Raw genomic sequence first — 25511 nt, 5'->3', positions numbered from 1 at the left:
CGATACTTTCAGTTTTCAGTAGCAATGACCAAATTAACGGTATCCATTTCTTAGAAAGCATAAAACTTTACGCTATTTAAAACAGTTATTCGAATGAAAATCTGTATCGTCACCGTCATTTTCAAATTCAGATTCTGAATCAGATTCACCTAGCGAAATAATGAAAGGAGGTATAGATTCGTACGAAAGATTTCCCATATTTTTTTCCCAATCTGCCAAAATAAGTTTTTCACAATGTTTGCAAAAAGTTTGACATATGCTTTTGCCCCGCCCACCCGCCCTCTCTTTTCTTGGAAGGTATCTCATCTGCCAAAGTCAGTCTTATCTTAGCAGGTACCTGCCCCGCCCACCCACCCTCCGTTTTCTTAGAGGGTACGTCATATGCCACAATTAGTCTTATCTTAGCAAGTGCTAAGTGAAACGTGAATGTCCAAGCTTCTTTTAAATTTCTTTAAAAGCTTGAAAAGATAAAAAATCAATCAAGGGCCCCCCATTCTTTAAAATTCTTAAAAAAAAGAAACTAAAGGAATTCAAGATTCTTTTAAATTCTATTTTTAAAGACACTATAGGACTCAAGATTCTTTTAAATTGGTTTAAAAATTAAACCTAACAAACTCTAAAGATTTTTTTCTGAATTTTAAAAAACACACGAAGAGGCCCAAAGATTCTTCTGGATTCTTTCAAAAAATGTAAAACGCAGAGTCTCCTAAACACTAGCACATCTACGATTCTTTTAAATACCTTAATAACGCCATCAAAGGCCCCCAAAATGATTTCAAATTCGTTCTAAAATAAAACATCATGGAACCCTTAAAAATCTTTCAAATTCTTTCAACAATCAAACATCAAGGGCTCTCAAGATTTTAAATTTCTTTAAAAGCTTGAAAAGATAAAAATAAATCAGGGTTCCCGATTCTTTAAAATTCTTAAAGAAAGAAACCAAGGGAATTCAAGATTCTTTCATATTGGTTTAAAAATTAAGCATAACAAGTTCCAAAGATTTTTTTTTATTCTAAAAGGGCAGGAAGAGGGCTAAAATTAGACTTATTTTGTTGTACGTCAGGTAGTTTTTCACATACCACCTCGGTAAATTTAGAACGAAAGATGCGTAAAAATATCACCCCTCGACAAGCTACAATTCACTCCATTTCCATTATTTCGCTATGAAAATCTGTATCATCACCGTCATTTTCAAATTCAAATTCTGAATCAGATTCACCTAGCGAAATAATGAAAGGAGGTATAGATTCGTACGAAAGATTTCCCATATTTTTTTCCCAATCTGCGAAAATAAGTTTTTCACAATGTTCGCAAAAAGTTTGACATATGCTTTTGCCCCGCCCACCCGCCCTCTCTTTTTTTGCAAGGTATCTCATCTGCCAAAGTCAGTCTTATCTTAGCAGGTACCTGCCCCGCCCACCCACCCTCCGTTTTTTTAGAGGGTACGTCATATGCCACAATTAGTCTTATCTTAGCAAGTGCTAAGTGAAACGTGAATGTCCAAGCTTCTTTTAAATTTCTTTAAAAGCTTGAAAAGATAAAAAATCAATCAAGGACCCCCCGATTCTTTAAAATTCTTAAAAAAAAGAAACTAAAGGAATTCAAGATTCTTTTAAATTCTATTTTTAAAGACACTATAGGACTCAAGATTCTTTTAAATTGGTTTAAAAATTAAACCTAACAAACTCTAAAGATTTTTTTTCTGAATTTTAAAAAACACACGAAGTGGCCCAAAGATTCTTCTGAATTTAAAAAAAAAATGTAAAACGCAGAGGCTCCTAAACACTAGCACATCTACGATTCTTTTAAATACCTTAATAACGCCATCAAAGGCCCGCAAAATGATTTCAAATTCGTTCTAAAATAAAACATCATGGAATCCCTAAGAATCTTTCAAATTCTTTCAACAATCAAACATCAAGAGCTCTCAAGATTTTAAATTTCTTTAAAAGCTTGAAAAGATAAAAATAAATCACGGTTCCCCGATTCTTTACAATTCTTAAAGAAAGAAGCCAAGGGAATTCAAGATTCTTTCATATTGGTTTAAAAATTAAGCATAACAAGCTCCAAAGATTTTTTTTAATTCTAAAAGGGCAGGAAGAGGGCTAAAATTAGACTTATTTTGTTGTACGTCAGGTAGTTTTTCACATACTACCTCGGTAAATTTAGAACGAAAGATGCGTAAAAATATCACCCCCCGACAAGCTACAATTCACTCCATTTCCATTATTTCGCTATGAAAATCTGTATAATCACCGTTATTTTCAAATTCAGATTCTGAATTAGATTCACCTAGTGAAATAATGAAAGGAGGTATAGATTCGTACGAAAGATTTCCCATATTTTTCCCAATCTGCCAAAATAAGTTTTTCACAATGTTTACAAAAATTTTGCCACATGCTTGGAGTACATTTAGAAAGCGCCTCAAGCCGTAAATTCTCCACCCTATTTTTTAATGAAGTTTGAGAATTTATATGCTTGTTGTAATAGTTCTTACAAAATCCCCATTTCAATTAGATTATATTGACAATGGTACGGAGGTAATCTAAGAACTTGCCACTATCTCTTAATGGCTCGTCTACCAAATATCCTTTTTTTCTATTGTTTCTGAAGGGTTTAATTAAATCTCACAACTGTTTCTTCGAAATTTTTTTGTCAAATTCAACACCTTTTAAATTCTTCCATTTTTTTTTTAATCTTACATATTTGTCTTTTTCGACTTCTCGAGATTTCAGGTTTTCTATTTCTCAAGTTTTCAATATTTTAATTTTAGAAATTTTTCAATTTCTCGGTTTTCGATATTTTAAATTTTAGAATTTTCGATATGTTGATTTCTATTTTTTCATGATGTCTCAGTTTTTCGAGTTTTGAGTTTCTCGATTTTTTAATTTTGCATTTTTCGATTTTTGAATTTTTTGATTTTTCAGTTAGGAGTATTTGTTTTTATTATTCTTCGATTTTTCAATTTATCGACATTTCGGTGTTTCCATTTATCGATTGTTCAGTTTCCCGATTTTTCGATTTTGATTTTTTTTATTTCTTCGATTTTTCGGTTATGCGTCCTGTCGACTTTTTGATTTCTCTTGATGTTCAAATTTTCAGTTTTCCCATGTTTCAATTTTTCGAATTCTCGGTTTTCGACTTTTCGGGTTTTCGATTTTTCGATTTCCAAATTTTTGCGATTTTTCGGTTTTGGGTTTTTTCAGTTATATTATTGTATAATAATTTTTCGGTTTTTAATTACATATTAGATTACCAATTCTTCGATATTTCATTGTTGGGATTTTTTAATTTTTCGATGCTGCAATTTTTCAGTTTTTGACGTTTCTAAATTTTCGAGTTTTTGATTTCTCAATTTCTCGATTCTTCAATTTGGCAATTTTTCGATTTTTCAGGATTTTGATTTTTTTCATTACGTACATTACATTTCAGTTTATCGATTTTTCAACTACGACTTCTATTTTTCGAATTTTCGATTTCTCAATTTTTCAATTTTTCGATGTTTCCGTTTTGAGAATTTTCAATTTTTCTTTAATTTTTTATTTTTCGATATTTTTGATTAACGACTTTTCCATTTTTCGATTTATCGGCTTGCCATTTTTCTATTTCTCGATCTTTTACATTTTCGATTTTTAAATTTTTCAATTTTTTGATGTTTCGGTTTCTTGATTTTTTTATTTTTCTTCGAATTTTGAACTTTCCATAGCTCAGTTTTGGATTTTTTTGTGTTATTCAACTTTTTGATTCCTTGATTTTATATTTTTCCATTTTTCAAATTTCTAACTTTTACGATTTTTCAAGTTTTTGATTTCTCAAGTTCTCAACATTTTATTTTTGGAAAATTTTCCATTTCTGGATTTTTAAATTTTTCGATATTTCAGTTTTGGATTTTTTCAGTTTTTCTATTCTTCAGATTTTCGACTTTTTTTCAACTTTCGATATTTCACTTTTGGAACTTTTCAGTTTTATTATTATATATGCAATAATTTTTCGATTTTCAATTATTAAATTACCAATTTTTCGATATTTCATTGTTGGGATTTTTTAAAATTTTTAGATGCTACAATTTTTCGGTTTTTAACGTTTCTAAATTTTCGAGTTTTTGATTTCTCAATTTCTCGATTACTTAATCGATTGTTTGGTCCTTTGAGTTTTCGATTTACCGATTTGTCGATTTTTCAGTCTTTCAATTCTTCAATTTTTCAATATTTCAGTTTTTCGATTTACTTTTAGTAAAAATCCCTATAATCTGTGTGGCGACACAATAATAAGAAGTAGTATGTAGTAAGCGAGAAAGATAAGCGGCCTCGTGGTCTAGTGGTCAGGATATCTGCCCGGCAAGCGGGGGGCGTGGAGTTCGATTCCCACCGAGGCAGCAACATTTTTCTTCGCTTACCTACAATCTGAAATAAGTTTACCTATTAACCTTTATGCAAGTAAAGTAATCAACATTTTTTCCATGATTACATAATATCAGCTTTCATAGACACAGTACTAAATGACGGTAATACCAATACATACCTACTATATTCCCAAAATTTGCTTCATTCATTAAATTTTTATGTTTACAAATTTTAATGCCTTGTTAAACCAAAACTGTATAAAGTTATATCTTGCATATTTTAGTTATAGTTTATCCAGTAAAATTTTGGGGTGACGCATCAAATTATTCGAGGGGTATAAACAGATGAATTTTATTTAACGATTTGCCATAATTACGATAACCTTAAAATTTTGCAAGATTTCGGCTTGGTGGTTTCTGAGTTAAATTATAAAATGTTATTTTTTTCGCAAAAGACTGGTTGTCGAAGGTAATCATAGGTATGTTATTTTATAAAATTTAAATAACATTTATTATGCAAAATTTCGAAATGACATCATCAAATTGTTGGTATAATTGACAAAATACATGGGTTTAAAATCTCAGAACAATCATTTCAGTAGTTTCGGTGATTACCTATCTAACAAAACTGCCAACAGATTACAGACGAGAAACAGACGGAAACGGGAGACCTATTTTTTAATACTCTAAGAGTTAAATGTCAGTCTGAAAAAGAAATCAATCTTACATCCTGTGTTGCCAGAGTTAAATGGACAAATTCCGCTACAGGCTGCTTTTAGAGCTGAAAATTGTTATTTATAAACTCCGTTACAAAGTTGCCTTTGATAGTAACTTCTACGTTTGCCGTATTTAAGGGGTTGTAGAAGAAAAGAAAAGTTGATTACGACAAAAATGTACCATTTTAGACATGTTTTAAGTTTCTTGTTGTCGAAATAAGTCTACACATATTAAGATATACCGTCCAAGAAAATAGGCGGTGGGTGGGCTGGGCTAGTACTTGCTAAGATAAGACTGATTTTGGCAAATGATATACCGTCCAAAAAAATAGAGGACGGGTGGGCGGGGCTAGTACTTGCCAAGATACAAGATTGTTTGACATTAATAAACCACTAGAGGAACCCAAAATTATTTCAACCCCTTTCAAAATTATCAGGAGCCCCCAAAATCTTTTCAAACACTTTCACAAAACATCAGAAGCCTAAAGTGATATTTGTAGATTTAAGTTTAACTAATAACAGAGTACCACGAGTATAAACCAAATCCCAGTCATATTATTCAGAGAAATACAAAAAGCAATTCTAAAACAAATTCATCTCAAAGTTGTTAAAACGATATTTGAAGAGCTTATGTATCATGGTTTATTTTCTTCGATTTTTTCTGCAAAAATAACAAATAAAAAGGATGCCCTCCTGTAAACTGAAGAAAAGAGAGAGTGGGTGGGTGGGCGGGGCTAGTACCTGCTAAGATGAAACTGATTTTGGCAAATGACATACCCCCTCTTTTCTTAGGGGCTATGTCGTTTGCCAAAATCAGCTTTATTTTTGCAAGTACTAGTCCCTCCCACCCACCCTTTCTTTTCTTAGGGGCTATGTCATTTGCCAAAACAGTCTTACCTTATCAAATACTAGTCCCGCCCACCCGCCCTCTATTTTCTTGGAAACTATGTGATTTGCCAAAGTCAGTCTTATTTTAACACGAACTAGCCCCGCCCACCCACCCTCTCTTTTCTTAGAAGGTATGTCATTTGCCAAAATCAGTTTTATCTTAGCAGGTATTGTCTTTGCCATTTCTATTGAAACACCATCTGTTGATTTAAAATTTAGCAATTGGTAACAGCTTTCGGTTGATTGACAACGGCTTTTAGTTAGAAAATTATCTGAATATGAACGTTGCCAAATTTACGATTAACAAGTGGTGTTTCAATAGAAATGGCAAAGACTTTACTAGACTTACCATCCCGCACTGTTCTCATGAAGTAGAAAAGTGGCAATCAAGCTCAAAGCAAATGTCAATCAGACTACTGACAGACAAAAAACTAAATCATCAAATCAGTTTATCCAACTTAAAGAAAAAATACCAAAGCCTACTTTACTATATAAAGATCGTGAATGGATAATAGGAACGCCAAGATTCTGTAATTTATTTATTTTTTTAAATGAAAACAGCAGGATCTCCGAAGACTAAAAAAATCTAAGAATTGAAAATTTCGAAACTCTACAAATTGAAAATTCAATCGAAAAGTCGTGAAATCGAGACGAGGGAAAATCGAAAAATCAAACAACTCAGAAAATCTAAAAGCCGAAATGTTGAAAAATCGAGAAATCGAAAAGTCGAGTCTCTAGTGTTCTTTTTTTAGAATTTAAAAGAATCTTAGGGACCCTGGTGTTTTGTTTTTGAAAGACTTTTAGAATATTTTGAGGATCTCTAGCGTTTTTTGTTTTAAGAATTTAAGAGAGTCTTGGAGCTCCTTGTGTTTTGTCAGTGAAAGAATTTTCATGTTTCTTAATGTCTTCATTTTGAAAAAGTAGAAAGAATATTGGGAGCTCCTAGCGTTTACGACGACGAAAGTATTGTGTGATTGCATAGAAAGTTAAGATTGGGAACATCCTAATTTTTCCTATTATATTTATTTGTGTCTTTGTAGATGATTAATAGAGTTAAACATATATTGGGGTTCACGATATTTGGATAGCAATTGATGAAACTACAAATTCTAATGGGCAATACGTTGCAAACGTTGTAGTGGGAAAATTATCGGTAGAGGTAGCTAGTACACCATATTTACTGACATCGAAAATATTAGGAAAAACCAATAATGTAACAGTAGAACGTTTTATCAATGAATTGTTAGATATTTCTATTAATTATTTATTTAAAAAAATACATTTTACTCGGATCGTTTTAAATTAATTTGTAACTTTGCTATGTGGTAAGGTAAGTAAACTGATGTAAGCCGAACTAAAATTTGGTCTGCAACCCAAAAATTTTTTTGTAAAATGTATTTCACCTACCAAGGAAATTATGCAAATGCTTAATTTCGCTTTCACACAGCTCTTAACAAGTAACAGTGGCGTCTTTCCGCCCCCGCGCCGCCGTCTTTCCACCCAGATAAGAATCCTCCCACAATCCTGCCACTTCGGCTGCTGGCTCTATAATGGCTGATGTCTACTTCAGCAGCACGCCCCGGCTGAAATCGTGGCTTCTGGAGCGGAATAAGCTTTGTATTAACGCCACACCGCTGTATGTTGTTGCGGAGCTTTCAATATTCTTGCATACTAATGGTCTTTGAGCGGAAACAATAGATTTTTGCGTGTTGGTCTAGGGAAACTTCCCAGCTTGAACCCCCCCGACACTCCACACACCCACATAAGACAAACGACGTATATAACTATTGTATTAGTGCAAACACCACACGAGAACTAATGAATCCTGAAATAAATGAACTGTCTAGTATCGGGGTGATCTCCCACAATGGCCACTTGACTAGCTTCCTTCGTCCTGGTCGTCTTTCTTCTCCCTCGGACAGGGTGACGCTATAGAGGATTTCATCAAAGATATGAAAAATCCTGTATAGCCGGAATGGCGGCGCGATAAAGCAATGAAAAAAGGGTCAAGATATGGAAATGCGGGGCGAGTGGAGGAGGAAGTTGACACTGTAACAATGCGGAATTGCGGGCCTGCGGAAAATTATGCGAGCTTTTATTTTGCCGAATTGGGACGGAGTGATAACTGGGAATTGAGATGAAAACGATTTCCCGGCAGAGGTTTAAAAATCACTTTTTATTGTAATGACAAATGGGTAAGCCCATATTTTCGCCAATTTTTTTAATAACTTTTTTAACTCAAGATTCAGTTTTTTGATTTTTTAATTTCCCGATTTTTTAATTTTTCAATTTCTCGATTTTTCAAATTTACGATTTCTCAATTGTTAATTTCTTTTTGTTTTTGGATTCCTCTATTTTTCGATAGGTATTTCAGTGTTACGATTTTCCAATTTTTGATGTTTTAAATTTCCATTCTTCAATTTCTCAATTTTTCAAATTTTAGACATTTCGAATTTTAGATTTTATGATTTTTTGATTTTTCGATTTTCCCGCATCTCAAGTTTTTTGATTATTCGATGTTTCGATTTCTCGACTTTACCATTTCCAGATTTTTCGAATTTTCAATTTGTAGCGTTTCCAATTTTTCTGGATTTTTCGGCTTTCAACCTTTTTGATTTTTCGATTTTCTGATTTACCCATTTCTCCATTTCTCGATTTTTCGACGGTTCGATTTCTCGATTTTTTAATTTTCAATATTTTTATTCGTCAATTTTTCGAAGTTTGGATTATTTGATTTTTCTGTTTTCCGATATTCCGACTTCTCAATTTCTCGACTTGACGATTTTTCGTTTCTTAGACTTTTCAGGGGTGATTCGTGCTTCCGACGTTTACGATGCGTAAGCATAGCAAGTATGATATAATTAAAAGTGACATTCAGCTTTTTAATTTTGCAATTTTTGATTTTTTGATTTTTCCATCCTTCAATTTTTCGATTTTTCAATTTTTTCGATTTTTAGATATTTGATTTTTCAATTTTTCTATCTCTCAATTTTCCGATTTTTCAAGTTTTTTAATTTTCAATATTTGATTTTTCATTTTTCCATTCTTCAATTGTTCGATTTTTCAGATTTCTGATTTTCCAATTTGTCGATAAATGTTCGATTTTTCGATTTACCAATCTTTAGACTTTTCGATTTTTCAAATTTTCAAATTTTAAGTTTTGGTATTTGTCAATTTGTCTACATTTTAATTTTCTACTTTGTAAATGTATATTTTTGAATTGCTGGACTTCTTAAATTTTACGTTTGCATTTTTCGATTTTTCAATTTTTCGACTTTACAATTTCTTAATTTCTTAAAATTCATTTTTTTTTATTTTACATTTTTTGATTTTTAAAATTTTCGTCTTTTCGATTTTTCAAGGTTTTACGATTTTTCAAGGTTTTACGATTTCTCAAGTTTTCAACATTTTAATTTAAAACATTTTTCCATTTCTGGATTTTTCAGTTTTTCGAGGTTTTAATTTTTCGATTTTTTAAATTTTAGTATTTTCGATAGCTCGGTCTCTCATTTTTTTTTTTGATTCTCAGGATTTCGATTTTTCAAATTTTACATTTTTCATTTTTCAATTTTTCGCTTTTAAAATTTTTCGATTTCTCGGTTTATCGAGATTTCGATGTTTCAATTTTTCGATTGTTCAGTTTCCCGATGGTTAAATTTTTCAATTTTTCGATTTTTCGATTTTTTTAAATTAAATTTTGCAATTTTAGAATTTTAGATCTCTCGATTCCTCGTTCTTTTGAATCTATTTACCCATGTTCCAATTTTTCAATTTTTATCGAATTCTCGGTTTTCGACTTTTCGGCTTTTCGATTTTTCGATATCCAAATTTCTCGATATTTCAGTTTTGGGTTTTTTCAACTTTTCAGTTCTTCAGATTTTCGACTTTTCTTCAACTTTCGATACTTCACTTTTGGAATTTTTCAGTTTTTTATTTTTCAAATTTTCGAAATCTAATATTCCAATTTTTCGATAATTAACTGTTTTAGTAATTAATTTAAAGTTCAAAACATATTTGATGTTTTTAAATTTTCGAGTTTTCGATATCTCAATTTCTCGATTTTTTGTTTTTTCGATTTTTCAGTTTTTTGATTTTTCCATTTTTCGATTTTTAAGTTTTGGAATTTTTAAATTTTTGATTCTTCCATTTTTCAATATTTTGATTTTGGGATTTTTTAATACGTATTTGAATTCTTCAATTGTTCGATTTATCGAATTTTCCATTTTTAGATTTTTCGATATTTTGCGTTTTCGATTTTTCAATTCTCCTATTTTTAAATTTTAGATTTTTCAATTGTTCCATTTTTTGATGTTTCGGTTTTTCCATTTTTCGATCTTCAATTTTTCTTCGAATTTTCAACTTTGGATAGTTCACTTTTGAAATTTATTTTTCTTAAATCTTTCGATTTTCAATTTTTCAGTTTCTCTATTTTCAGTTTTTCGATTACTCGATTTTTCGAAATTTCAGTATTCGGATCTTTCAGTTTTTCGATTCCTCAATTTTATATTTTTCAATTTTTCAATTTTCCGACTTTCGCGATTTTTCATATTTTCATTTTCCAAGTTTTCAACATTTTAATTTTGGAAAATTTTGCATTTCTGGATTTTTCAATTTTTCGATTTTTTAAAATGTACGTTTTTCAATTTTTTAATTATCCAAATTATCGAATTCTCGGTTTTCGACTTTTCAGATTTTCGATTTTTCAGAATTAGGATTTTTCAATTCTGAGAAAGTCTTCAAAAATTTTACGTTTTCCGATTTTTCAATTTTTCAATTTAACGATTTTTTAGTTTTTTAATATTTGAGTTTTTCGATTTTTCGAATCTTCCATTTCTCGACATCTCAGTCTATTTTAAAAATTTTACGATTTTTCGTTTGTTCGATTTTCCAAATTTTCGATTTTTTCGATTTTTCAATTTTTCAAATTCTCGATTTTTCGACTTTTAAATTTTTTGATTTACTCATTTCTCGATTTCTCGATTTATCGATGTTTTGATAGCTCGATTTTTCAATTTTTCAACACTTATGTTTTTTTTAGGTTTTTGATTTTTTAATTTTTCACTTTTTAGAATTTTCCATTTCTCGACATCTAGGTTTTTCGATTTTTGAAATTTTTCGACTTTTCGATTGTTCGAGTTTTCAAGTTTTCGATTTCTTGAGTTTTCCACATTTCAATTTTGGACATTTTTCCGTTTCTGTATTTTTCAATATTTCGACTTTTTAAAGTTTAGGTTTTTTGGTTTGTTGATTTCTCGATCTTTTAAATTGTAGATTTTTCAATTTTTTGATGTTTCGATTACTCTATCGTTAGATTTTTCGACTTTTCGGATTTAGATTATTCGATTTTTCAATTTTTCAGTTTTTGTGTTTCCAAATTTTCGATTTTTCTCGATTTTTCAGCTTCCCGATTTCTCGATTTTTCGACTTTTAGATTTTCATGTTTTCATTTTCGAAGTTTTCAACATTTTAATTTTGGAAAATTTTGCATTTCTGGATTTTTCAGTATTTCGATTTTTTAATTTTTGTTTTTAAAATCTCAGTTTTGGGATTTTTTAATTTTTCGAATTCTCGGTTTATTGGGGTATCGATGTTTTAATTTTCCGATTATTCAATTTCACGGTGTTTCAATTTTTTGATTTTTCGTCTTCTCGACTTTTCGCTTTCTCTTTCTTTTGAAGCGATTTCTCGATGTTTCAATTTTTTAATTATCCGATGTTTCAGTTTTTCGAATTCTCGGTTTTCGACATTTCAGATGTTCGATTTTTCTATTTCCAAATCTTTCGATATTTCAGAATCAGGATTTTTCAATTTTTGAGTCTTCAGATTTTCGTCTTTTTAATTTTTCACTTTTAAAAATTTTACGTTTTCCGATTTTTCAATTTTTCAAATTCTCGATTTTTCGACTTTTAAATTTTTTGGTTTACTCATTTCTCGATTTCTCGACTTTTGGACATTTTTCCGTTTCTGTATTTTTCAATTTTTCGACTTTTTAAAGTTTAGATTTTTTGGTTTGTTAATTTCTCGATCTTTTAAATTTTAAATTTTTCGATTTTTTGGTGTTTCGATTACTCTATCGTTCGATTTTTCGGCTTTTCGGATTTAGATTATTCGATGTTTCAATTTTTCAGTATTTAGTCTTTCCAAATTTTCGATTTTTCTCGAATTTTCAGCTTCCCGATTCTCGATTTTTCGATTTTCCAGGTTTTCAGTTCTTCAATTTTTTTTCAATATTTCCTTTTTTCGATTTTTTTAAATTTTTGATCTTCCAAGTTTTACACTTTTCTATTTCCCGATTTTTCAATTTCTCAATTTGTCGTTGTTTGGAATTTTTTGGTTTTTGGATGCTTCTCTTGGATTTTTCAAGTTTATACCAAAAATGTGATGACGTCACCTAAAAATTATAAATAGGTTTTAGTAGTCCTACAGGTGTAATTTATGAATCCGTGTCGAGTTTTTACTCGAGACATCCAATTCGCATAATCAAATTTTATAATTTTTTGATAAAGCTGAATATGTTTTATTGTACTTGCGGGACGAGGGAAGTTCTGTCGAAATAACCTTCGATTATGGATGTTAATAAATTTTTCTGTTTTTCTTTTTCAACTTCTACATAACCTCAATTTGTTACCACAACGTTATTGTTAAGACTTCCACATATGTGTTTTCACTATGAAAACCACTAGCTAGATTTATACTTCAACTTTGACATCAACAAAAAAGTTAAACTCAAGGTAATCAAAAATTGACATCTGGAAAGTGGCATTCACTTCTATCCTTTGGGTGGTAAGTGACACTTACTTCCAAACTTACATGTCACAAGCGACATATGTCACTTTCTACCCAAACGATTGAAGTGAGGTAAGTAACAGCTCACACTCAAACCCTTAAAAAGTTCGAAAGTATCACATTACCGACCGATTATGAATAAACACAATTACCCCTCACCTAACACCTTCGGGTTTGACAATTACAACCAGCGGTTTGAACGCCGCCCAAACCCTTCACCCTTGCTTCCGGCGCCCTGAAATTGCAAACAAACTTTGCATTCTTATTCAAAAGACAACACCCGTACTTTCTAGGCCAAACAGAGCAGGGTTCCCTTTCGTTTCTATTCAAGTTGTTTCGCCAATTTCCCGACATTATCTCGACGTGCATCACATCGGGGTAAATTTACGGCAAGACGAGCGCTATCGATTCGTGTCGAAATCTGGCTGTGCGGCATAAAAATGCAAAAAGCAACTGTGGTGAAGACATCAGCTTGATGGGAGGCCCGACTCACAAAGACGTGTCGAGGAGTCGGCCTTACGTGACGTCATAATTCGCATGAATTATGCATAGGTGGCGCTCGCCTCAAAACATCGATTTCGCCGGAAAAATCGCACGCCACTGGGGTTTATTCAATCAGGGGTTTTATTAGATGTGTGCTCCCGTGCAGGATCGGACGGGCGGTTATTAGCGAGTCGGGCGACGACCGAGATTTATTATCGACTTTTCCATTGCCAGATTTTAATTTTTTGTTTTGTTTCAGGTATGAATTTGGTGATGAATGCAGGCAAATAAGAATCGAAAGTCCGTAGTGTAAGTAAGTGCATATTGCAGAATATACATATCTCGGGCGGCTTGCCGAATATTGCAACCGACAGTGTTGGGGACAGATACTTTTAAAACTATCTAGATACAGATTGTTTTCGATTTTTTCGAAATGTATCTAGATACAAATACAAGAAAACAGATACTTTTTGAAGCTTTGGCGACTAAACTAACTGAAAACATGTTTATGTATTTTGTTATGTATTGTTTAATGATTTTTTTTTAAATTAACAACATTTCGAACGTATTGTCACCTAAATTATTTCTTCTTGGTGTCAGAGGTATAACATTTTTTTGTTCTTTTGTATGAAAAAATGATATTAATATAGATGTGTCATACATCAAACTGCAGCTTTTTTCATATTCTAGAGCGCAGAGACCAGTTCAATCAACTACAAAAATATGGCTGAGAAATATTGTAAAAAAAAGCACCATTGTATGTTTTCTTTTCGATTTTTTGAAACATAACCATCATAGAATCGCTTGAAAATTCGCACATGGATAAAACATCACTTTTTACAGGGCGCAGAGTCATTAAATGTTTGTTAGTGGTACAACTTGTTTAAATAATAATGTGTTTATTAAAATCAAAATATTCCACAAATTAATGCAAAATACGTCGAATAATTTTAACAGGAATATCAGAGGAAAATTAATGATCTATTGGTTAGCAGAGTTTTTAACAAAAACTAACAATTATTGAAAAAAATGGCTATCAATTCGACAGATTTTGAGCCGTTAGTTCAGTACTTTGCCGATAGGAGCGCCACTAAAATTTACGGAAGCGACTTTCCAGGTAAAACCCTTATCGCCTGTTCTACCATAAGCTGATTGTTAGAGTTCTCGGCTGATTTTTCTAATTTATGACAAGGAACTCAGTTATATAACAAGCCGCCAGGACCGGCCGTAGTAATCTGTTGTTAAGGAAATTAACTTTTACGCAATGAGGTACTATCATAAAACCGAATTAAAACTGGGGAACTATAATATTTTTACTCCACTCAGGATCCTGAATTCAATACACATGATTACTAAAAATTCATTGTAATATTATTGTTAACATATATTTTGCTTTCTTAATTAATAAAACTAATAAACATATTTATAATAACAATAAAAAATATATAAAATACAGTTTTTGTTTAACACGTATAAGTAGCTAAGTGTATCTACTACTTATCCCAGAAATGAGGTGTTTTAAAAAAGCCCTACGCCCAGTAACTTCTCCATTCATTGTTTACTCGAAAAAAGTGCTCGTATATGTTTTCATTTGCCGAGAGATCATTTTCAAAATATATTTTTAATAAAAATATGCAAGTCTTGGTGATGAAAAATGTACTCCTAATAAATTATTAAAGTACATAAAAAAATTTTATTTATTTTAAAAAAATCTCTCGCAAAGGCAAGTTCCTCTTTCTTCTTGAGTCAATTATTTCGGGCAATAAAGCGCCAAAGCAAAATCTGCCAAGTTTATCTGCCATCTTTTTACATATATTTCTTCGTCTTTATAAATTTTTTCTATATTTATTCCTTTGGGTGTCCATACAACAAAATAAACTTGTGAAATACGCGTAACAAGCATTTGTCCCTGGACTTGAAAGTAGTAATCATGATTTTTTTTTTTATTTTCAATTCTCTGTCTGTCAATGTACAAAATTTTATTATTTTTTTTCTAACCGCTTGTTCGCGAGACAAATCTTGCGATTTTGAAGGGCATTTAATTTCGACTAATGCACTCCTATCCTCTAGAACCCTGTCTGGACTAGCAGCCAAGTAAGGAAATTGTTTTGAAATAAACAAGCCACACCGTTCAGTTTTTATATTTTTATTTATTTCAAAACACTTGACAGCTTTTTCCTCAGTTTGCTGTCCATAGTATGTATGACTATTACCTCTAAATGTACTGTACAACAGAGACTCCACAGTTTTAACTATTGCTGTAGTCGGTCTAAGTTTGTAAATACGTCCAAAATTTGAAGCCGTAACCCTAATTTCTCTTTCTTTTGCCCAAATGTTCCTGTTGCCCAGTGTCTATTTCAATTTGGTCTAAATTCAAAGATAATTTTCTCAAAAAAACCACTTTGGCTGTCACAAATGTTTCTACATCCATGACAGGATTTTCTAAAAAATACCATAATCGCAGTCGGGACCAGCATACGTAAATTTTTTTACGACATATTTTTTTTACGAATTTTTTATTTTTTTATTTTTATTTTATTAATTACGTCCCCCAACAGGCACTGAGGCCCAATTACAGGGGAACGGGGCATACACGTTACACCCAGAGCCATGGCGGGAATCGAACCCACGACCCAAGGTGTAGCGGGCAAGCATGATGCTAACTAGCCCACCCCGGGTCCTCAATATTTTTTTGTTATTAAACCAGGACCGTTTTAATCACAATATATTTACTTATCCCCTTTAAAAAATTGATGACGTCACCTCAAAATTTTGCTGAATAAATCCTATCTAAATTGTATAAAATATGATGAGTCTCTTCTTGTGATTTTCATTCCATTCATGTTTTTTGGATTTGCATATACAGGATGACCCCAAAAATTAATGAATGCGTAAATTTATTTTATTGATTTAATCAGGAACTACAGAACCCAATGCTTTGAAATCTTGCAAATGTTTTCAGGTTAAAAGAGCATAATAAATTTTTAGTCAAAATATATTTGCTTATCCCCTCCCAAAAATTGATGACGTCAGCCCAAAAGTTTGCCGTATAATCCTATTTAAAATTTACAAAATATGATAAGTCTCTTCTTGTAATTTATCATTCCATTCATATTTTTTGGATTCGGATATACAGGGTGACTAAAAAAATTTAATGAATGCGCAAATTTATTTTATTGATTTAATCAGGAACTACAAAACCGAATGCTTCGAAATCTAATGTGAAAAAAAAACATAATAGGCATGCAGTCGTCACGTTTCCGATAGAGAGGGAAGTACTGTCTAAACTCTTTAGACCAATTTTTTTGATTTTCCTATTTTTCCATTTCTCAATTTTTCAATGTTTCAGTTTGGGATTTTTTCACTGTTTCGATTCTTTAATTTTCCTTCCATTTTTAGGTTTATCAATATTTCAGCTTTGGAATTTTGCAATACTTCGTTTTTTCAATTTTTCAAATTTTTGATATTGTGTTTTCTCGGTTTTTAAATTTTTCGATATTTTAATTTTTCAGTTTTTAAAGTTTTAGGTTTTTACATTTCTCACTATCTCGACTTTTCGATTTTTCAGTTCCATGATTTTTCAATTTGTCGAATTTTTAAATTTTAGATTTTTTGTTCTCGATCATTAAATTTTCTGAGTTTTCAGGCTTAGATTTTTTTTGTTGTTCAATTCTTGGATTTTTAAAATTTTTGTTTTTTAAATTTTCCAATTTATCGACTTACTGGGATTTCAATGTTTTGATTTTTTGATTGTTCAATTTCTCGATTTTTTGAATTTTTAGTTTTTGATACGATTTTTTTTTCAAAAATTTTCAGTTTTTCAATTAATTAACTTTACGATATTTCAGTTTTACGATTTATACATTTTTTTATTTTTCAGTTTTCAGTTTTTGGCGTTTCTAAATTTTTCGATTTTTCAATTTTTGGATTAACTGATTTTTTGATTTTCCCATTTCTCTTTTCTTGATTTTTCAATTCTTTCTTCAATTGTGATTTTTCAATTTTTCGATTTCTGGATTTTTCAATGTTTCAGTTTTGTGTTTTTTCACTTTTCCGATTCTTCAATTTTCTTTCCATTATTCAGTTTTTCAAGATTTCAGTTTTGAATTTTTTCAATTTTTCGATTTTTCAATTTTCCTTCCATTTTTCAGTTTTTCAGTATTTCAGTTCTGGGATTTGGAATGTTTCGGTTCTTCAATTTTTCCATTTTTTGATATTTCGATTTCTCGGTTTTTCAATTTTTCGATAGGTATTTTAATTTTTTATTTTTTAAATTCTAAATTTTCCGTTAATTTGTTTGTTTTCCTTGATGTTTTGATTTGTCGATTATTCGATTTTTCAAGTTCTCAGTTTAGATTTTTTGGTTTTCCAATTCTTTAGTTTTTAAATTGTTTAATTTTTAAATTGTTCCATTTCTCGATTTTTATATTTTTCAATTTTTCGGTTTACCGATTTTTTTTCATTTAAAATGTTTCAATTGTGGTCTAATTTGATTTCTTATTTTTTTTATTTTTTGACTCCTCTACTGTTGATGTTTGGATTTCTCGATGTTTCAGTTTTTGAACATTCCGGTGTTTCGATTTTTCGACTTTTTGGCTTTTCGAGTGTTCAATTTTTTGATTTTTTTGGTGTTTCGATTTCCGAATTCTTCAATTTCTCGATATTTTAATTTTTCAATTTTTCGAATTTTTAAATTTTTGATTTTTCTTTTCTTTTATTTCTCAATTTTTACATTTTTCGATTTTACAATTTTTTGATGCTTGGATTTCTCAATTTTTCAAGTTTTCAATACTCAATTTTTCAGGATTTGAATATTGAGAACTTTTCAATTTTTGGATTTTCAATTTTCAGGTATTTTAATTTTTTGATTTTTTATTGTTTAGATTTTTGGGTGTTTTGATTTTTCGATTTTTAAAGTTTTTGATTTTTCGATTTTTCCGATTCGTTGTCTATTTTAAGAATATTTCATTTTTCACTACTAGCCCCGCCCACCCACCCTCTCTTTTCTTGGAAGATATGTGATCTGCCAAAATCAGTCTTATCTTAGCAGGTACTACTAGCCCCACCCGCCCGCCCTTTATTTTCTTAGAGAATATGCCATTGACCAAACTCAGTCTTAACAGGTACTTCTCTTTTCTTAGAGGGTATGTCATTTGCCAAAATCAGTCTTATCTTAGCAAAAACAAGCCCCACCCACCCACCCTCTCGTTTCTTGGAAGATATGTGATATTCCAAAATCAGTTTTATCTTAGCAAGTACTAGCCCCGCCCATCCCCACTTTTCTCGTTCTAACGACTAATTTTAATTTTGTTCAGTATAAGATCACTTATTTAATTCAGACTGGATAAATTAATCACTAAAATGAAGGGTGGGTGGGTGGGCGGGGCTAATTATTTTCTTCTATGGAGTAGGAGTGGAAACTAATAGAATCTAGGATGTGATAAAAGTAAGAAAAAAAAAACGCTAATCGTAATTTTTTTGATGAATTGTTTGCTACTGGAACTGTGAAAATTGCTATATTTCAACTAGCGATTTTGGAAGAATGATAGAAAGTTTCAAAGAAACGAAGTCTAAAATGATTTCCGGATGTTGAAATCTACAAGAAAATGTTTAGCTAATTTTCGAAAATGGTTGAAAAATGTCAAGTGTCAAAATCATTCATACCTTATAAAATGCTAGCCCCGCCCACCCACCCCCTATTTTCTTGAAAGACATCATATGCCAAAAAACAGTCTTACCTTATCAGGTACTTGTCAAGATAAGACTGATTTTGGCAAATTACCTACTCTCTAAGAGAATAAGAGCGAGTGGGCATGGCTAGTACCTGTTAAGATAAGACAGATTTTGGCCACTAATAAGTATTAATTTTAATTTTATTTTGGCAAATAACATACCTTCCAAGAAAAGAGTGGGTGGGTGGGCGGGGCTAGTACCTGTTAGAATAAAACTGATTTTGGCAAATGAGAGCTCTCTAAGAAAATAGAGGGCGGATGAGCGGGGCTAGTACCTGCTAAAATCAGTTTTACCTTAACAGCTACTAGCCCCGCCCACCCACCCTTTCTTTTCGTACAAGGTATCTCATTTGCCAAAATCAGTCTTACCTTATCTTAACACGTTCAGATTCTTTCCAAACAGAAATACATAAAAGCTCAAGATTGTTTTAAATTATTCAAAAAAAAAAAAAAACGAGATCCCAAAATTAACTTAAAAACAGGTCAGGTCAGAATTTTCCAAAAATAGAACACCAAAGTCACCCAAAATTGTTTAATGTCATTTATTTAAAACAGTCTTGAGGTTCTAGATAAAACTGATTTTGGCAAATGACATACCCTTTACGAAAAGAGAGGGTGGGTGGGCGGGGCTTGTACCTGCTAAGATAAGACATCTTGGCAAATGAGATACTCTCTACTTAGAGAGGGCGGGTGGATGGGGTTTGTACCTGTTAAGACTAATTTTGGCAAATAACATAGCTTCCAAAAAAGAGAGGGTGGGCGGGCCGGGCTAATACCTGCTAAGATAAGAGTTAAATTTAATTAGATTATTATAAAAAAATACACTGGAGGTCCAAAACACTTTCAGATTCTTTCCAAACAGAAATACATAAAACCTCAAAATTGTTTTAAATTACTCAAAAAAAAAAACGTAGGAAATTATGGTATTTAAAATATGAAAATTTCCGTGACAGAACACTATTACTGGACCTCTTAGTTCTATTTTTGTTTATGTGACCAAAATCACCAACATGAAGTATCAAAAATTACTACTAGTATAACTCAACTAATAACTACTGAAAAAAAGTGAAATAAAAAATGTATCTATATCTGCGCCATTAATTTTGTATCTAGATACAGATATTTTGTGCTTAAATTCGATTTTATCTAGATACAGATACTAGATACCCAAAAATGTATCTAGCTACTTTATTTAGATACAAGTATCTAGATACTGCCCAACATTGGTAACCGAACATCCACCACAACCACATTTATTCGATTTTTTCAACCTACAAGTTTATTTTCAACGTTGTATCTTTCATCTCGACACCTGAAGCTCCGTAATAATTAGCATTCATAGCTGAGCCACTTCACGACACAACAGTATCGCAAATCATCTCGCCAAACCGCAAATTCCCAACAAACTTTAAGCTCCCACCCTTTCGCTCCGTATAAAACGTGGAAACCACCCTAAAATCTTTAATATCCCAGGCATTCACGGCAATCGATAGAGAAGCTTTTAAGACATTACTATAACTACGCCCAACAAAAACATCCCGAATTTACGAAACTAATAACTCAAGTTATTTTAACGGCTTAAAACGTCCGCTTTTTGCACGCAAAACAATTCGCGCCAGATGACAACACGGACAAAAAGCCGATGACACCGGCGAACGGCAACAAACTTTGGCAGTTTCATTTTACCGAGGTCAATCCGGACCATGAGAAAATTAAACACGCCGTGTAACCACATGGGTCGCTCCTGTTTCCGGCGTTTCGTACTTTTTACTGCGGTTTCATGCAAAAGGGTGGACGGAATAATAGGAAAGTTTTGGTAGGGGGTGTTGGTGTGCGGAGAGTAATCAGGGGGTGGCGGTTCCAGTGGGCTTTCGCGTTTACATTTTGGTTTAAACTGTAGATTTTTATTTTCCGGGCGTAAGCCAAGAATTATTGTAATCGACGTTTCATGGCCCCTAGAATACGAAAAAATCGGTCTCCCCTTTCAGTCTGTCTGTCAGAATTTGGCTCTTCAGCCCCACCAACAATGGAATGACATGATTTCCAAATTTCGCAATAGTAAATGTTACTCAAATTTTATTTAAAAAAAAAACTGTACTTCTCCATTTGTGGTTTATGAATCCGTGTTGAATTTTTATTCGAGACGTCGCAGTCGATAAAAAATCACAATTGTAGTGTAGATATATGACAAGTTTTCGATTTCTTAATTTTTGGAACTTTCACTTTTTCGGGTTTCCGATTTCATGACTTTTCAGTTTCTCAGTTTTTCAATTCTTCAATTTTTGGTATTTCTTGTTTTTCAACTTCGATTTTTAAATTTTAGATTTTTCAATTCTTCAATATTTCCATTTTGTTTCGAATCTTCAACTTTCGATAGTTCAGTTTTGGATATTTTTGTTATTCTTCATTTTTCGATTTTCATTTTTTCGATTTCCCAATTTTAAATTTTTCGATTACTCGATTTTTCGATATTTCAGTGTTGGGAGTTTTCGCTTCTCCAAATTTTCGATTCCCCAATTTTATATTTTTCGTTTTCTCAGTTTTCCTATGATTTATTTTTACGATTTTTCAATTTTTCGATACTTCAGCTTTTCAATTTTTGACATTTCTACATTTTTGAGTTTCCGATTTTTCGATTTTTCAATTTCTCAATTTTTCGATATTTCAGTGATGGAATTTTTCAATTTATCGTTTCTTGAAGTTTTCTATTTCTGGATTTTTTTATTTTTCAATTTTTCAATTTTACGATTCTTCAGTTGTTTAATTTTGTGACGTTTCTAAATTTTCGATTTTCTGGTTTTCCGATTTCTCGATTTTTTACCTTTCGATATTTCACTTTTGGAATTTTTCAGTTGTTTATTCCTCAGTTTTTCGATTTTTCAAATTTTTATTTTTGATTTTTCAATTTCTCGGTTTTCAATTTTTTGATTACCGAATTTTTCGATATTTCAATGTTGGGATTTTTCAATTTTCGGATTGTTCAAATTTTTGATTTCTCGATTTTTATTTTCCCATTTCGCAGTTTTACGGTTTTTTAATTTTTGTATTCAATTTTTCAATTTTTGGCGTTTCTAAATTTGTGATTTTTCGATATCTTAATTTCTCAATAGAACGATTTTTCAGTTTTCCGATTCTTGAATTTTTCGATTTTTCAGGTTTTTGATCTTTCAATTTTTCACTTTTTTTATTCTCGACATTTCAACTTCGATTTTTCGAATTTTCGATTTCTCCAGTTTTCAGTTTTTCGATCCTCTAATATTTTTTTCAGTGTAAATATTTTTCAATTTTCCGATTCTTCTCTATTTTTCGAATTTTGGAATTTTCGGCTTTTCGATTTCTCGATCTTTCAACATTCATTCGATGTTTCGGTTTTGAGTTTTTCAGTTTTTGTTCGTCAATTTTTCGAATTCCAGATTTTTTTTCTTTTATAATTTTTTGATGTGTCGATTTCCCCCATTTTTCAGTTTTTTGATTTTTCGAATTTTTAATATTTTAATTTTAAATTTTAAATTTCTCGATTTTTCAGTTCTTCGAAGTTTATATTTTTCATTTTTTTGATTTTTGGTTTTTTAGTGTTCGATTTCTCGATTTTTCGTATTTTTGAGTTTTAAATTTGGTTTTTGTATTTTTAGACGTCTAAATTTTACGATTTTTCAGTTTTTCAAATTTTCAGTCTTTCCATTTCCCGAATTATTGATATTTCGATTTTTCGATTGTTCAGTTTCTTGATTTTTCGACTTGTTTTATTTTAAATTTTTCAAGTTTTCAATTTTTAACTTTTCGATTTTTCGATTTTCGGCGATCTCACAATCTTTAATTTTTGGGTTTGATTTTTCATTTTCTCGGTGTTTGATTTTTCGACTTTTCGGTTTCTCACCTTTTCGATTTTTTTAATTTTAAATTATAGATTTTTCAATTTTTCAATTTTCTGATTTCTCGAATTTTCGACTTCTCAATTTTTAGAATTTTGAATGTTTCGGCTTTTCGATTTCTCGGTTTTCAAATTTCGATGTCTCAGTTTTGGGTTTCTCAGTTTTTATTCTTCAATTTTACGTTTTTTCGATTTCTCGATTTTTTACTTTTACAATTTTTTGATGTTTCGATTTCCCTATTTTTCAGATTTTTCAATTCTCAAATTTTTGATTAGAATTTTAATTTTCTCGATTTTGTCAGTTCTTCCATATCTATATTTTTCAATTTCTCGATTTTTCAATTTTTCTTCAATTTTTTAATGTTTCGATTTCTAGATTTTTGAATTTTTTGATTTCTCGGCTTTTCAATTTTTCGAGTTTTAAAATTTTTTATTTTTCGATCTTCGGGTTTTTTAAATTTTTCGATTTTTCAGTTTTTCCAATTTTCGGTCTTTCCATTTTCCCATTTATTGAGATTTCGGTATTTCGATTTTTCGATTGCTCACTTTCTCGATTTTTCGCTTTATTTTCTATCAAATTTTTCAATTTTTCAATTTTTAACTTTACGATTTTTCGATTTTGGGCGATTTCTTGATCTTTTGAAGTTTCGTTTCTCAATTATTCAATTTCCCAATTTTTCATCGTTTCAGTTATGGAATTTTTCTTTTTCTCGATTTTTCAGTTTTTCAATTCTTTAATTTCCCGACTTTCTAATTTTTTTATTTTTAAAATTTTTGGATTTTTTGTTTTCTCGGTTGCACGATTTTTCGACTTTTCGGCTTCTCGGCTCTTCAGTTTTTTGATTTTTCAATTTTTCGAATTTTTAATTTTTTTGCTTTTCGATTTCTCGATTTTTATTATTTTTATTGAAAAAATTGTTTCGATCTTTCAGTTTTGGGTTTTCAATGTTTCAATTTCCCTATTTTCCAATTTTTCGATCCTTCAAATTTTCAATGTCTTAATTTTTCAATTTTTAATTTTAAATTTCTCGATTTTTCAGTTTTTTCATATTCATATTTTTCGATTATTCAATTTTTCTTCAATTTATCAATTTTTCGATTTTTGGACTTCGACTTTTCAATTTTTCAACTTTTAAATTAAGGTACATATAGATTTTTCAGTTTTTCAATTTTTTGATATTTTGATGAATCGAGATCTAGATTTTTTGATTTTTCGAATTCTCGCTTCTAAATTTTTCGGTTTTTTCATTTTTTCGAGTTTTAAAATTTTTGATTTTTTATTTCTTAGGATTTTAAATTTTTAGGATTTTCGGTCGTTCCTTTTCCCGGTTTGATGAGATTTCGATGTTTCGATTTTTTTTATTTTAAATTTTGCAATTTTTCAATTTTTAACTTTCCGATTTTTAGATTTTGGACGATTTCTCGATCTTTTGACGTTTCGTTTCTCGACGTTTCAGTTTATATTTTAAATTTCTAGATTTTTCAGTTCTTCGATGTTTATATTTTTAATTTTTTTGATTTTTGTCTTTTTAATGTTCGATTTCTCGATTTTTGAACTTTACGATTGTTCAATTTTTGTTCAATTTTTCACTTTTTCGATTTTTCAACTCCTCGGTTTTAAATTTTTCGGTTTTTCTTTTTTTCGAGTCTTAAAATTTTTGATTTTTAAATTTTTCGAATTTTCGGTCTTTCCAGTTCCCGATTTAATGAGATTTCGATATTTCTATTTTTTTATTAAAATTTTCCAATTATTCAATTCTTAACTTTCCGATTTTTAGATTTTGGACGATTTCTCGATCTTTTGACGTTTCGTTTCTCGATGTTTTAGTTTATATTTTAAATTTCTAGATTTTTCAGTTCTTCGATGTTTATATTTTTCATTTTTTTGAATTTTGTTTTTTTAATGTTCGATTTCTCGATTTTTCGATTTTACGATTGTTCAATTTTTCACTTTTTCGATTTTTCAACTCCTCGGTTTTAAATTTTTCGGTTTTTCTTTTTTTCAAGTTTGAAAATTTTTTATTTTTAAATTTTTCGAATTTTCGGTCTTTCAGTTCCTGATTTAATGAGATTTCGATATTTTGATTTTTTTTATTTTAAATTTTCCCATTTTTCCATTTTTAACTTTCCGATTCTTAGATTTAGCCGATTTCTCGATCTTTTGACGTTTCGTTTCTCGATGTTTCAGTTTTCCAATTTTTCGATGTTCCGAGTTTCCAATTTTTCAATTTCCCAATTTTTCGTCACATCAGTTCTGGAATTTTTCTATTTCTCGATTTTTCAATTTTTCGATTTTTAAAATTTTTGGATTTTTCGGTTTCTCGGTTGTTCGATTTTCCGACTTTTCGATTTTTAAATTTTAGATTTTTCGATTTTCTGATGTTTCGATTACTCCATTTCTGAATTTTTCATTAGTTCCTCGATTTTTCAATTTTTCAATTTTTCGCGGTTCTTAAATTTTTGATCTTTCAGGTTCACGATTTTTCAATTTTTCGATTTTTTAAATTTTACGTTGCCAGTTTTTTGATTCGATTTCTTGACATCTCGATTTTTCGATTAAAAAAATTTTCCGACTTTCCAATTTTTAGATTTCCCGATTTTTCAGGTTTCCGTTTTTCAACTTTTCAATTTTGGGAATGTTTCAATTTCTGGCTTTCTCATTTTCTCGATCTATTGATATTCCGATGTTCACC

The 25511-nt window shown here is 30.6% G+C and overlaps 1 protein-coding gene and 1 non-coding gene across 2 annotated transcripts in view; both read left to right on the top strand.

Annotated features, from left to right (window-relative positions):
* The window catches only part of LOC135132638 (roundabout homolog 1-like), a 272773-nt gene that overhangs the window by 69440 nt on the left and 177822 nt on the right, over nucleotides 1-25511 (top strand). The gene's annotated exons all lie outside the window — the stretch shown is intronic.
* Trnaa-ggc (transfer RNA alanine (anticodon GGC)) lies at nucleotides 4304-4378 on the top strand. Its single transcript has one exon. It is a non-coding gene; the product is annotated as a tRNA-Ala (tRNA).

Source organism: Zophobas morio, unplaced genomic scaffold (genome assembly GCF_036711695.1).
Source record: "Zophobas morio isolate AGI-343-1 ecotype UQ-CSIRO unplaced genomic scaffold, CSIRO_AGI_Zmor_V1 ptg000021l, whole genome shotgun sequence".
Lineage (NCBI taxonomy): Eukaryota > Metazoa > Arthropoda > Insecta > Coleoptera > Tenebrionidae > Zophobas > Zophobas morio.
This window is presented reverse-complemented; position numbering and strand designations above follow the sequence as displayed.